Source organism: Mobula birostris, chromosome 29 (assembly GCF_030028105.1).
Source record: "Mobula birostris isolate sMobBir1 chromosome 29, sMobBir1.hap1, whole genome shotgun sequence".
NCBI lineage: Eukaryota > Metazoa > Chordata > Chondrichthyes > Myliobatiformes > Myliobatidae > Mobula > Mobula birostris.
The window spans coordinates 12,053,665-12,068,376 of NC_092398.1; the positions used below are offsets into that span (position 1 = coordinate 12,053,665).

The following is a 14,712-nucleotide window of genomic DNA, read 5'->3' on the forward strand; positions in this document are numbered from 1 at the left end:
TGGTCCCTGTAGATCCCGTCTCCTTGTCAAGATTCCTCCAGTTCGCTGTTCTACATTCACGTCTACGCCAGCATCCCCAACTCAGTCGACATGCCGGTGTCCTGCACTTGGGTTCTCCTCGGTCGCCCCGAACAACACCGTGTGCAGAGATCAGAATGGGGTGGAGTATTGAATAGGAAGCCCAGGGGTCACGTCTGCTGACTGGCCGCAGAGAGAGCGGTCATCCAGTGAAATTCTGCAGATGCTGGAAATCCGAGCGGCACACACAAAATGCTGGAGGAACTCGGCAGGCCAAGAACCTGATGAGTTCTTCCAACATTTTGTGTGTGTTATTCAGTGTGCATTTGTTTTTTTTTTCAGGCAGAGATGGCCACACTGCATGCACTGCCCACAAGAAAATGAGTCTCAGGGTCCCATATGGTGACAAATATGTACTTTGATAATAAATTTACTTTGAACTTTCAAACTTCAAAAAGTTTGGAGGAAATGGAAGTGAATCACCACTGATCACTAATCTTTTGATAATTGGGATGGTAAAAAGAGGAAGAGATAATCTATTCCATCTCCTATAGTTATGTGTGGGAAAGTCCTGTAAGATTGTGTGATTGGCAGGGATGTTAATTTAAGTTTACACAGAACAGTAGGGTACAGTTCCAGCCCTTCGGTCCATGATGTTGTGCCAACTTTTTAACTTACTCTGTGATCAGTCTAACCTTTCTCTTCATAGCCCATAACCTTCCATTTTTCTTTCATCCATGTGCCTATCTAAGAGACTTTTAAATGTCCCTAACCACCACACCAGGCAGAGCATTCCAGGTGCTTAACGCTCTTTGTAAAAAAAAACCCTACCTCTGACATCTCCTCTAAACCTTTCACCTCTCACCTTAAAAGGATGTCCTCTGGTATTAGCCATTGCTATTGGGGAAAAGGAAATGGCTATCCACTCTGTCTATGCCCCTTGTCATCTTATACACCTCTACAAAATTGTTTCTCATCACCCTTCACTCTAAAGAAGAAAACAGAAGAAAACCAGCAATTGCTAGAAATCCACACAAATTGCTAGAGGAACTCAACAGGTCAGGCAGCGTCTATGGCAAAGAGTGAGTGGTCAACGTTTCGGGCTGAGACCCTTCAAGGGAAATGGAGAGAAAAAGATGAGGTCAGAGTAAGAAGGTGGGTGGGTGGGTGAGTGGAAGAATAAGTACAAGGTGGTAGGTGATGGGTGGAACTGGGAGAGGGGAGGGAGTGAAGTAAAGAGCTGGGAAGTTAATTGGCGGAAGAGATAAAGGGCTGGAGGAGAAATCTGAGACGAAAGGGTAGAAGACCATGAAAGAAAGGGAAGGGTGAGGGGCATCAGAAAGAGGTGATGGGCAGGTAAGGAGATGAGGTGAGAGAGGGAAACGGGAATGGGGAACGGTGAAGGGGGAGGCAGTAACTGGAAGTTTGAGAAATCGATGTTCATGCCGTCAGGTTGGAGGCTACCCAGACAGAATATAAGGTGAGGCTCCTCCAACCTGAGTGTGGCCTCATCGCGGCAGTAGAGGAGGGCACGAATTAACAAGTTGGAATGGGAATGAGAAATAGAATTGAAATGGGAAAGATTTTCCAATAACTTTCTAAGTATTTGTCCGCTACTACCCCCAAACCTGTAAACGCAATCAATTTAACAGTTAGTAGACAACATAGGAGGAGACGTTTAGCGGAAGGAGTAAGTTGGGTCAAAGAACAGCAGAACATGCTGGAAAAACTCAACAAGTCAGGCAGTGACTGTTTATCTCTCCAGACTTAATGTTCTTTCCGCGGAGTTAATGTCTCAAGTTGATGAGATTTCATCTGAATTCATTAATGGAGATCTCAGTTCTGATAAAGAATCATCAGTATGAAATGTTAACTCTCTTGAGGGATGCTTTGCAAGTTGCTGAATACTTGGAGCAATTTTTTTTCTTGTTTTTATCTCTGAATTCTCACATCTTTTTCTTGGTTTTCCAGCAGGCAGGATTGATTTTTTTTAAAAAAAGCTGTTTCAACTTTCCAACTAGCATCCTTTCACAACCCAGCCTGTTTATAATCAGTGGCACTTTTGATCCAATTATGATTAATAAGGCAGTTTTTACCAACAGAACTGCCACTCACTGGATCTATTTTTGTTTTTCTCACCATTCTCTGTAAACTCTGGAGCAGGGAATACTTCTTTCCCCTTCTGACGTTTGGCCTGAACAATTGAACCTCTTGACCATGCCTGCATGCTCTTATGCATTGAGTTGCTGCCACATGATTGGCTGAATAGATATTTGCGTTAACGAGCAGGTGCACAGGTGGAGCCAATGAGGTGGCCACTGACCGTCGATAACCGAGTCGGGTCGCAGCCCTTTCATCAGACTTTGGGCTCGGAACGTTAACAGCTTCTCTGAGCGGTTCAGGCTGCGTCCGGCGTAAATTTCGTAACTTTATTTCAGATTTACAACATCTGCAGGTTTTGATTCCGCCCCCCCCCCCCGCCCAGATACTGAATTTCCAATTGCCTGCCAATCTTGTTCTGTTCTTGCATCCGCTCTGTGCTCGCCAACGAAACTTAGCGAAAGCTTCAGGATCCGCGCTTCATCATACGATTAGGCGCATTACGCTTCGGGGCCCAACGCATTGAGTTCAACAGTTTCGGAAGTTCAGTATTTTCACATTTCCAGAGTTCTTTACCGAGTTTTTGCTTTCATCTCCGTTCGCCCCTTAAGTTATGAATCTTCCCCACTCTTCCACAAACTATCTCTTTTGGCTCTCCCATACCTTCCATTGAGGCACAGTTTTATCTATCATAAACCCCAAAGGACCACTTCTTTCCCTTCATGCTGTCTGAAATGAACATCTGCACAATTCACTCTTTTTCTAAAATTTCACATTTTCAGCAAGCAGGGCGATCTGGTGTTCCGAAATGCCACTCTTTATTTCAAAGAATCACGGTTTAAACCTAACAGTTTATCTTCACCAAGATAAAATGCAAGCCAATTTGTTTTTATTATAGAACAATGATGTGGAAACTTTTCAACCTGAAGCCCGAAACGCGTGAATAATTTACTGAACTGTAATTGACCCAAGGAATTTGTTAAAAAAGGCTGCAGCTCCCAGGGTTCCCGCAGGACGCACGCGAATTAAGAAATCTTAAAGAGGCAGAGCCGTTTCACCGTGCAATTCTGTTCCAGAGATGAGAAGCGCCGCCGAAAATTCACCAGCCTTAAAAAGAAACGCTAGGATCATGGATAAATAACGTGGCTTTCTAAATGAAAGGAGGCAAAAAGTTGCGGGCGGTATCAAACAGCCTGTATTTTTACATGATCCGTGTTCGCCAATCTCAACAGAGGGTGATGATTGGCGGCTTTGACTGTAAAAGGCTCCGATGCTGCAAGACTTGAAAACGAGAGAAAACAACAGCGAAGAGGGGGGAAGAGTGAAATGTCCGCGCATCATTAGTGGTGGACTACTTAGAAATGCCGAGAACTTGGTCTGGGGTTGACGCCCAGCTGTGGAGTTTTTAAATTTAAAAAGCGTGCATGTGGAAGGCAGGAAAGCGAAAGCGGGTTTCTGCGGCCCCCTCGACCTTTCATTGTCTTCGCTTCGTTGTTTGCGTCCTCCTGGTCTTTGACCCCCAACGTCTAGTCAGTTTCTCCGCTCTTTTGATTCGGGACGTTTGCAGACCCTGAACCAGGCAGATTAACGTCCGCAGCACTTTATAAATGATACCCTCGGCGCGGAGAAAATGACTGGATAGATTCTTCAAGAGGAGGTAAGAGTTTCTAATCTCATCTGCTGTTTGGATAAAGCGATATCTCCGGATAAAAATGAAGAGTCTACGGAAGATATTCAGCCCTCGATCTGTGTGTGGGAGATACAATGACCAAGTTTCGTTGAGAGAAACTTTTAAAACTCTATTTTCATTGGAGTCATAACTTAGATTCAAGCGAGGAAGCCATAATCTTATTCTGTAAGAATAGAGTGTTTTCGACTCGAATTGTTTAATTCCGGTTTTCTCTATCTTCACATCACTTATCGTCACTAATACTGACTTTAATTCAAGTCGAAAATGAATGAAGTATCTTATCTGTTTTCCGTTGGGGGTTAACTCTTTATATATAATTTATTTTAAAATGATACATAATGTAAGCATTTTTTTATTGCTTTGCCTGCTGTGTGTGGCCTGTACGCCCATCCCAAGCCACTCAACTCATTTCATCATCATCGTGATTTAACGTTACCAGTTTGGTCGTGAAAAGCAAGGCTTAAACACTCACATTTTTTTAAAAAAAATCCATTGATACGTCCACCTCTCAGGTCCTCTGTGTACACAAAAAAAAACCCTCCTTGACACTCTATCAATCTTCACGTCTGTCTCTCTGGCTTTGGAGTTTGTAATATTGTTTACTGGCTGGCCAGTTTGCCTGCCCACTCTCAGCCCCTGATACAGGGTTTCGACCCGAAACGTTAACTATTTCTTTCCTCCCGCAGATGCTGCTGGATCTGTTGAGTTCCTCAAACAGATGTTTGCTTGCTCCAGTTTCCAACAGCTGCTCTCGCATCTTCCTTGCTCTCAATTTCCCCAATCTGCTTTTTAGTTTGATCACCTTTGATTCTGGGTCCTTTTTAAACACACATGCTGTGTAGAAATACGGAGAGGGGCGGTGAGCCCAAAAATCAGAGTCCGAATCAGGTTTAATGTCACTGGCAGACGTCGTGAAGTTTGTTAGCTTTGTGCCAGCAGTACAATGCAATACATAATAATAGAGGGAAAAATCGTGAATTACAGTAAATATACTAATTAATAGTTTAAATAAGTAATGCAAAAAATAGAAATAAAAAAATAGTGAGGTAGTGGTCATGGGTTCAATGTCCATTTAGAAATCGGATGGTAGAGGGGAAGAAGCTGTTCTTGAATCGTTGAGTGTGTGCCTTCAGGCTCCTGTAACTCCTACCTGATGGTAACAGTGAGAAAAGGGGATGATAGGGTCCTTAATGACGGACGCTGCCTTTTCGAGGCATCGCTCCTTGAAGATGTCCTGGAAGCTGTGGAGGCTGGATACAAGGTGATGATAAAATGGAACAGTGACACAAGGGAACATAGAAAATAAATCCGAGAGGAATTTTGTGGATCTAATAGAACTTTCAAGGAGATACTGGTGGAATATTAACACTTAATATTAGATTATCTCTTCAGTTGTGGTGGTTCCTATTGCAAAATATTGAAGGAAATGATAGCAGGTGTGCTAACATCACCAATTTGACCTTTTTGGATTAAAAATGCTATACTGTAACTGGGAAGGGATGAAAGGAGAAATCAGGTACTTCACAACACACTGCTAGAGCATTTTTAAAACATCTAAATGACAAATTTTTCCTGATCCAAGACACAGAAATCTTAGCCCATAGCTAAGATCTGGCTGACTCCTTTTCCCTGACTTTCCAGACAAGGGAAACGCCATTTCAGCAAATTTCTTCTTCTGTGCCAAACAATCTTACATCAACAAGGGAGGTTTGAAATCTATGTTCAATCTTCTTCCTTTGAGACAACTTTCTCATTTCTCCCTTCTCTGGTCCACTGTCTTCTCCAATTAGATTGCTCTTTCTTTAACCCTTCACCTGTTCTACCTATCACCCCCGCCCCCAGCTTCTTGCTTCATTCCTCCCCGTCGCTAACCACCTGGTCTTGCCTATCACTCCTTCGCGCCCCTCCCCCCCATTTGTTATTCTGGCTTCTACCCGCTTTCCTTCCAGTCCTGGTGAAGGGTCTTGGCCCAAAACGTTCACTGTTTATTTCCTCCAATAGATGCTGTCTGACTTACTGGGTTCCTCCAGCACTTTGTGTGTGTGTGTGTAGAAGCTCATGCAGTGTATGATTTTGCTCAGCTCGGTCTCCTGTACGATTAATGCTATGAATATATTTCATAATAGAGCCATAGATAAGTACAGCACGGAAACAGGTCCTTGGACTCATCTTGTTCATTTAAACTACCTACTCCCATCGACCTATATCGGGACCACCCATGTACCTGTCCAAACTTTTCTTAAACATTGATGTCGAGCTCACATGCACTACATGTGCTGACAGCTCGCTCCACACTTTCACGACCCTCTGAGTGAAGGAGTTTCCCTTCGTGTTCCCCTTAAACTTTTCACCTTTCACCCTTTGCCTCTAGTTGTACTCCCACCCAACCTCAATGGAAAAAGCCTACTGGCTTTTAAACAAAAGGATATTGAACAGAATTTGAGGGGAGATTTCACAGAGGTGTAATTTTGTACACCTCTGTGAAATCTCCCCTCAATCTTCTATGGTTCAAAGTACAAAGTCCTAACCGTTTCAATCTTTCCTTATAACTCAGGTCCTCCAGATCTGACAATATCCTTGTAAGTTTTCTCCGTACACTTTCAACCTTATTTATATCTGTCCTGTAGGTAGGTGACCAAAACTGCACACAGTATCCAAATTAGGTCTCACAAACATGTTATATAACTTCAACATAACATCGCATCTCCTGTACTCAATAATGGAAAGGGAAATGGCATAACCTTTAGTGAAGATGGAATACATTGCTAACAGCATGAAGAGGGTAACAATTAAAGGTTCATTTATCAATGTATCCACATACAACTCCACATATGTATCCACATCCACATACACATACTTTTGCTCCTATATCTTATGATCTTGTGAACTCTGAGATTCATCTTCACCAGATCCCCCAAAACAAACAAAGACCAGAGAAAGCAGGATCTCCCAGTGGCCACACATTTTAATTCCACGTCCCATTCCCATTCTGATATGTCTATCCACGCCCTCCTCTACTGTAAAGATGAGGCCACACTCAGGTTGGAGGAACAACACCTTATATTCCGTCTGGGTAGCCTCCAACCTGATGGCATGAACATTGACTTCTCTAACTTCCGCTAATGCCCCACCTCCCCCTTGTACCCCATCCGTTATTTATTTATATACACACATTCTTTCTCTCTCTCTCTCCTTTTTCTCCCTCTGTCCCTCTGTCTATACCCCTTGCCCATCCTCAGGGTTATTCCCCCCTCCCCTTTTCCTTCTCCCCGGGCCTCCTGTCCCATGATCCTCTCATATCCCCTTTGCCAATCACCTGTCCAGCTCTTGACTCCATCCCTCCCTCTCCTGTCTTCTCCTATCATTTCGGATCTTCCCCCTCCCCCTCCCACTTTCAAATCTCTTACCAGCTCTTCCTTCAGTTAGTCCTGACAAAGAGTCTCGGCCCGAAACATCGACTGTACCTCTCCCTAGAGATGCTGCCTGGCCTGCTGTGTTCACCAGCAACTTTGATGTGTGCTGCAAAGAACAAAGTCTGTGTGAAATGAGACGATGCTATCCATGAACTACAGTATAATTGCAAGCAAAGACAATCTCTATTCATGTTGAATTAATATCAAATGTTGAAGGGCCTCCATTGAGTGGATGTGGAGAGGATTTTTCCTGTGGTGGGGGCAGTCTAAGGCCAGAGGACGCAGCCTCAGAATAGAGCGGAGATGAGGAGGAATTTCTTTATCCAGAGAGTGGTGAATCTGTGGAATTCGTTGCCACAGGCGGCTGTGGGGGCCAAGTCATTGGGTATATTTAAGGCAGAGGTTGACAGATTTTTGATTAGCCAGGGCATGAAGGGGTTCAGGGAGACGGCAGGAGTCTGGGGCTGAGGGGGAAAATGGATCAGCCATGATGAAATGACTCATTGGGCCACATAGCTTAATTTTGCTCCTATATCTTACAGTCTTATAAAAAAATATAAGCATCTTCCTGCCTGTAAGGCTAAACTTCAGTGCTTAAATTTAACATTCTATTTTGCTGGCATATTATCACTGACAGTAGTGGTAAGAGGACAGGTAGTCCTCAGCTGCTCCTACTTTGAGGCTGGCATAGACCAAAAAGATGTAATACTTGGCAGACCATCGGGGTCAAAGACAATTTGCTTCCGCTGTGGGTTCTTGTGTTACTAATGAGCTATTTGTACAGCTTATCACAGGCACAAGTTTGATGAAACTTGATAAATTAGCCACAGAGAGGAGAGGAGGAGAAGATGGCGGCACGACGCAGCACGTGCGGCCGCTCCGAAATGATATTGTATTTGCTAAATAGGTACCGTGGACAATCCTGATTTGATGGAGACGGACGTGAGAAGCACGGAGGAACCTCTGGAGTAACTTCTGAAATGCCCGCTTCGCTGCCGCTGCTACTGTGCGATCGAGAATCTCTGGTGGGGAAGGCCCCAAATCCTTGGCTTTGCCTATTGCCTGTTGCCGGGGCTGGGGTCGAAGCACTCGGCAGAGATGGTGCTCAGTGCTCGGTGTCGGAGGGTTGATCAGAGGCTTGGAGTTTTCGGACGGATTCAAGAGTCGGCTGTGGTTGGGTGCTTCCAGGATGCTGCATCGGCAAGTTTGTGGCGCTGGAAGCTCATGGCAGGGAGAGTTTCTCTTCCTTCTACCGTCTGTGTGAGATGAAGGGACTTTCGAGAGACTTCGAGACTTTTTTTTACCGTGCCCATGGTCTGTTCTTTATCAAATTATGGTATTGCTTTGCACTGTTGTAACTATATATTATAATTATATGGCTTTTGTCAGTTTTTTTAGTCTTGGTTTGTCTTGTGTTTCTGTGATATCATTCTGGAGGAACATTGTATCATTTCTTAATGCATGCATTACTAAATGACAATAAAAGAGGACTGCGTGTCCTCATAATCTAATCTAGAGAGTTGTAAACTCGGGCAGCTCCATCACGGCTGCTAGCCTCCGTAGCATCCAGAACATTTTCAAGGAGCGATGCCTGAGAAAGGTGGCGAACATCGTTAGGGACCCGCCTCACTCAGATCATGCCCTGTGCTCATTGTTACCATCAGGAGGGAGGTACAGAAGCCTGAAGGCACACTCTCAATGATTCAGGAACCCATGCCCTCTGCCATCCAATTTCTGAACGGACATTGAACGCGTGAACTCTACCATACTAGTATTTTATTTTTATTTTTTCACTACTTAATATGCTTGCTGCAACTCAGCTTTATTTCTCTATTATAATGTATTGCATTTTCCTGCTGCCGCAAAGTCAGAGAATTCCACGACACACGCAGGGTGATACTTAACCTGATTCTGAAGATGGTATCTGTGGAAGGTAAACCATGGTGAAGGTTTCAGAGTTGAAGGCCTGCAGTATTAACTTTTGTTATCATTTCCACTGATGCCGCCTCACTAGCACTCCCAGCTCTTTCCAACATCTGTGTTCTAGTTTGGATTTTCTGACACGGCAGTCTTGAGTTTCATTGGCAGGGTGAGATATTTGGATCATTCCATGCTTCTGCATTTGGCCTCCCTGTTCTCCCCTCCGGGAAACCTGGTGCTTTTCACGCACTTGTAGGCTAGGTTGAATGGTTTTGGGTCAGCGATTCCCATGACTTTGTGAGGCGATTACGTATTCTCAAAGAAAACTTGCTGCCCGTTATGTCGCTGGTGTTTAGGACGGCAATGAAGGTCCTCCACAAGGATTCTTCATTGAAGTTTCTCTAATTGTTTTGTTTTACTAGTCAGGGTTGCTAGCCTTGAGCTCAAACACCCCCTCCCCCATACCTGGAGGACTGGTGGACCACCCTTAGCCTGGTCTCTACGGGTTTGGCATGGGTGACCCTACCAAGAGCCAAAGCACAAGGCCCTGACTCCATCCAACATGGCTCTCTGGGTCATTGAGGCATTCAGGCCTCCGAACCCTACAACAAGGTTGTGTTCCTCTTGGAGGAGGCTTTAGGAAAGCCCTTGCATAATTTGTTTTGTCCTCTTGAAACCCCTTGCAGTAACGGAGTAAAGTTGCAAAAAGGATCAGCTGCGTGGCAAATGGGCCGTGTGGAACTGGCTTCGTGTGATCAAGCCACTGAAGATGACGAGGTTTGTTTGGAAAATGATGCTGATATTGTCATACCAGTGGTTTTGTGGAGGCAAGATTGGTGGTACTTCTCCATATTTTGAGGTGCCCCATTTCCATATCTGTGATGGATACAGGAAAGGGTGAATCACTGTTTTGCGACATGCTGGACTTGAGGTCACATTCTTCAGATATCAGAGTAATGTATACAATATGCATCCTGAAATCCTTTTGTTTCGCAAACATCCAGGAAAACAGAGGAGTGCCCTAAAGAAAGAATGACAGTTAAATGTTAAAACCCCAAAGCCCTCCCCCCTCTCACACATAAGCAGCAGCAAAGCAACAACACCCTCCCCACCCCCACCAGCAAAAAACGTCGGCACCTCCATCAAGCACTCAAGTGTACAGCAAAGCATGAATAAAGACATAGACTCGCAGTACCCCAAAGGCTACTCATTCACCCAGTATTCGACATACCACAGGCTCTCTCTCTCTGCCTAATAAGGGAAAAGAGGTGTCCCTGTTTCACGGCGAGAGGCGAGACATCACAAAAGAACTCGCTGATTTATGGTGTTAAGACTCCGTTGTGTCACTTCTTCTGAGCTCTGTGCCCAAAGAACTCGGGTCTCTGGGCACACAGCCTGCAGCCAGCTCGCTGCTTACGATCTTCTGTCTCCCAGGACACACCAGGCAGAGGCACTGACCTTGAGTCTGCCCGTCTCCAGAGCCACAAAAATCCGGCACCCTGAAGGCATGCTAGTCTCCTGGGCCGCATCCTTGGCATATCGAAAAGCGGCCAGTCGTGAGACCCCGAGAGCGGGTCCCATTTCCGCAAAGAATGGAAGTCAGCGTGTAACTCCAGGTCAGGGTCTTCAAAAGACCCTTGAAAAGAGAAAAAAGAGATATCAAAGATGGAAATAGAGCCGTTTCTGAAGACGCAAGCAAAGGAGCCGCCGTTAGGCGCCATTGTCTCCTAAGCTCCGCCCAGTGTCTTGGAAGTGCATTGTAGACACGAATGAATTTTATCGTTGGTGTCTGCACAGTAACGTATTGATTAGTGCTTTCACTTTACAGTGCCGATGATCACCGATGGGGAGTTCGATTTCTGCCAGTGTCTGTAAGGCATTTGTCCATTCTCCCTGTGACCGCGTGGGTTTCCTCTGGGTGCTCCGGTTTCCTCCCACGTTCCAAAAACGTACCGTTAGAGTTGGTAAGTTGTCGGCATGCTGTGTTAGTGCCGGAAGCATGGCAACACTTGCAGGCTGCCGCCAGCACAACTTAGACTGTGTAGGTCATTGGCGCAAAACAACGCACTTCATTGCGTTTTGACGTATGCGACAAATATCACCATTTTACCACCTTTCTCAGGAAATTTGAACACGTCCTGCCATCAAGTTGTATTAACCTAGAATTTATTTCAATAATCCTACCCCACCACCAGCAAGCTAAAGGAAGCAGGTTGTTTTTATAAACTTTGACAATATTGAGCTAAGATCATATCAAATTCAAGTTTAATTATCATTCAACCATACATGAATTCAACCAAACAAAACAGCGTTCCTCTGGGGCCAAGGAGTAAAACGTACACAGTACGTTCAGAATAGCGAGCAAAAAAACATAAATAGTCCAAGAGTCTGAGCGACATGTCCTGCAAATTGATTGTACAGATTCTCGGCAGTGAGAAGCCACTGCAGTCTAGCCTGTCATTCCACTGATTGAACAGTGGAGGGCAGCAGCGACAAAAGTGGCCAGTCCCCAACCATGCATGGATACCATGCCACAGCACCTCTGGTGTGTCCTAGCCAGGACTGCTGCAACAGGCAAGTCCACGGCTTGAGGCCTAATTCTTGCTGCAGTCGCGGCTACGCAGCTCCACACCGCCTGTCATACCACCAAATAAGGAAACAAGTTATCGATGTCCAACAGAGAAACGTCCAGGATCCTCACCCACGTTTGCACTGCACACTGCCTTCACGTACCAACTCCGATGCCTTTGAATAGCAGAGAGCTCCTCTGAACCCAGTCTGACTCCTCCAATACACTTGCCGGCTCCACTGGCGTGCTCTTGTGTTTAATTTTGGAATGTTTAGTTCAGAACGAATCACGATTTGTGACAATGATTCTACTTTTAAGAATTGCCTCATGTAGTGTAACCGTAGGTGAGGATCCTCTTTGTTCTCTCTCAGCCTGTAGTCCCTATTGTAAGTGGATCTTGGGTGAAGAAAGAGTAGTGGAGTTTGTAATGTGAGTGGAGGAAATGGGATATTTTTGATGGTTAATTACTTTAAATGTGTACCACAGCTAAGAAGTGATAGCACCTTGCAGAATGCGCAGGAGGATTTGCAACATATGCCCAGCTCTGCAGGGAACATGACAGAAACCGTTCAGTTTCCTGTTTTTTCGCACAAAAACGAATTAGTGGCACAATATGCCTTATAAAATGTATTTTACACGGCACCAGCATCCTGAGGTGATTACGCCCAGTTGCACTAGTTCCAAGGTATTTGCGTAATCTGCACTCTTGACCAAGCATAGGAATTTGGATTTGGTCCCGTAAGACCATAAGAGAAAGGAGCCATGTTAGGCCATTTGGCCCATCGAGTCTGCTCCACCATTTCATCATGGCCGATTCATTTCTCTCTCAGCCCCAATCTCCCTTCAGAGGGGCACATTAAATGTGTTTTAAGATTGGGACCCAATAGCCCTGCTCACCACTTGCGTACTGCTCTACCTCCTCTGATGAACTTGTTCTCTGATTGTTTTAGGCGACTGGAAACATCTTCCATGTCAAGCCCCCTTAGAACCTTGTTCCAGTAAGGTAATTTCTTATTATTCAAAATTCCCAGTGATTATAATTCCACCCTGCACGACCATTTCCATTCCCAGGAATCATCCTTGGAAATCCTCTAAGTTGTCTTCATTGAAGGATATCCCTCCTGAAATAAGACCGAAGGTACAGGTTGTCCTCCTGGTAGCGTCTCACCTCCTGGAACTCAGCAGGCCAGCATATTGTGTGTGTGTATGTGTTGCTCTAGGTTTCCAACATCTGCAGAATATCTTGTGTTTATAGTACAATTGCCATCTTAATTATTAGCTATATCTGCATGCTAACTTTCTGTGATTCACATATGAAGTCATCCCAGGTGTTGGCAGAGCAGAATTGGGTGGATTGCTTCCAATTAAGACAGCAGGAGCAAAATTTGGTCCATTATTTTCTATACTTTCTACCAGATTCGTTACATATTACATAATATTCCATCTCCACTTTCCCTCATCACTTAACCCATCTGTGACCCTTTGCAGCCTTTGTGTCATCCTTGCAAATTGCTTTCTCAGTAAATATTTCAGCCCCCTTCAGCTCAGCCAGTCGGCCTCTAGTTACAAGCTGTCAGTCTGAAAGTGATCTGTTTATCCTCTGGAGTCATTGTCGTGCTCCAGAATCAGGTTTAATATCACCAGCGCCTGTTTGTGAAATTCGTTAACTTTGCAGCAGCTGTACAACGCTGTACATGATAAATATAGAAAAGCGCTGAATCACAGTAAGTATTATATGGATATTGAATAGTCAACTAAAAAGCACTGCAAAAACAGGGGGGGAAAAAGTACTGAGGTAGTGTTCATGGGTTCAATATCCATTTAGAAATTGGATGGCAGAGGGGAAGAAGCTGTTCCTGAATCATTGAGTGTGTGCCTTCAGGCTTCTGTATCTCCTACCTGATGGTATCAACGGGAAGAGGGCATGTCCTGGGTCCTTAATGATGGACGCCGCCTTTCTGAGTCGCAGCCCCTTGAAAATGTCTTGGATACTATGGAGGCTGGTGCCCATGATGGAGCTCATTTTAGAAATCTCTGCAGTTTACTTTGATCCTGTGCAGTCAACACACCCACTTCCAATACCTCCCACCCCCCATACCAGACGGCGTTGCAGTCAGTCTGCATGCTCTCCACCGGACATCTGTAGAAGTTTTCGAGTGTTTTGGGTGACAGTCATGGAATCCCAAGTCCACAATTGCAATTTACATTAAGCCTACAGCAGTCTAGTTTATTCTCCCACTTCCATCAGTGCTCCACAGATCGTACCACTCACCTACACACTGAGGGTGACTTGTAGTGGACAATTAGCCTGCCAACCCGCGTGTCTTCGCAGTGTGTGAGGAAAGTAGAACACATGGCGGAAACCAATACCTCCACAGGGAGCACATGCAAATTCCACACAGCAATGGATATCAGAAACGGTGAGGCAGAAACCCTGCTAGCTGCACCACTGTGTTTTCTGTTAGTTTGTTAATCTGTTCTTGTCAATGCAGCTCACTCTCAAATGGAATGTGAAACTTAATCTGAAACTTTCTTCTCCACATCAGTTTGTCGAACGCTCTAATCTTCATCAGATGCCAATATGCATGTGACTCCAATAATAATCCAGATCTGGCTGTGTTCATACCTGTCCAGTTGTAAAAAATGAGTCATCAAAAAGGCTCTTCTTCCCCTTGACACCCTTCATGTCTCAATATGTTCAAATGGTTCAAAGGGGCCAATTTAGTATCAGAGAATCTATACTTTATACTTTATTGTCACCAAACAATTGATACTAGAATGTACAATCATCACAGCGATATTTGATTCTGCGCTTCTCGCTCCCTGGATTACAAATTGATAGTAAATATTAAAAATTTAAATTATAAATCATAAATAGAAAATAGAAAAATGGAAAGTAAGGTAGTGCAAAAAAACCGAGATGCAGGTCCGGATATTTGGAGGGTACGGCCCAGGTCCGGGTCAGGATCCGTTCAGCAGTCTTATCACAGTTGGAAAGAAGC

At 44.7% G+C, this 14,712-nt stretch overlaps 1 protein-coding gene across 2 annotated transcripts in view; it reads left to right on the forward strand.

Moving 5' to 3' along the window:
* Nucleotides 1-3,172: 3,172 nt before the first annotated feature.
* The window catches only part of LOC140189916 (transmembrane protein 200A-like), a 32,776-nt gene continuing 21,236 nt past the window's right edge, over nt 3,173-14,712 (forward strand). For both annotated transcript variants that reach the window (XM_072246262.1, XM_072246263.1), the window contains exon 1: nt 3,173-3,775. The gene's annotated coding sequence lies outside the window, so the exon portion shown is untranslated. The remainder of the gene's footprint in view (nt 3,776-14,712) is intronic.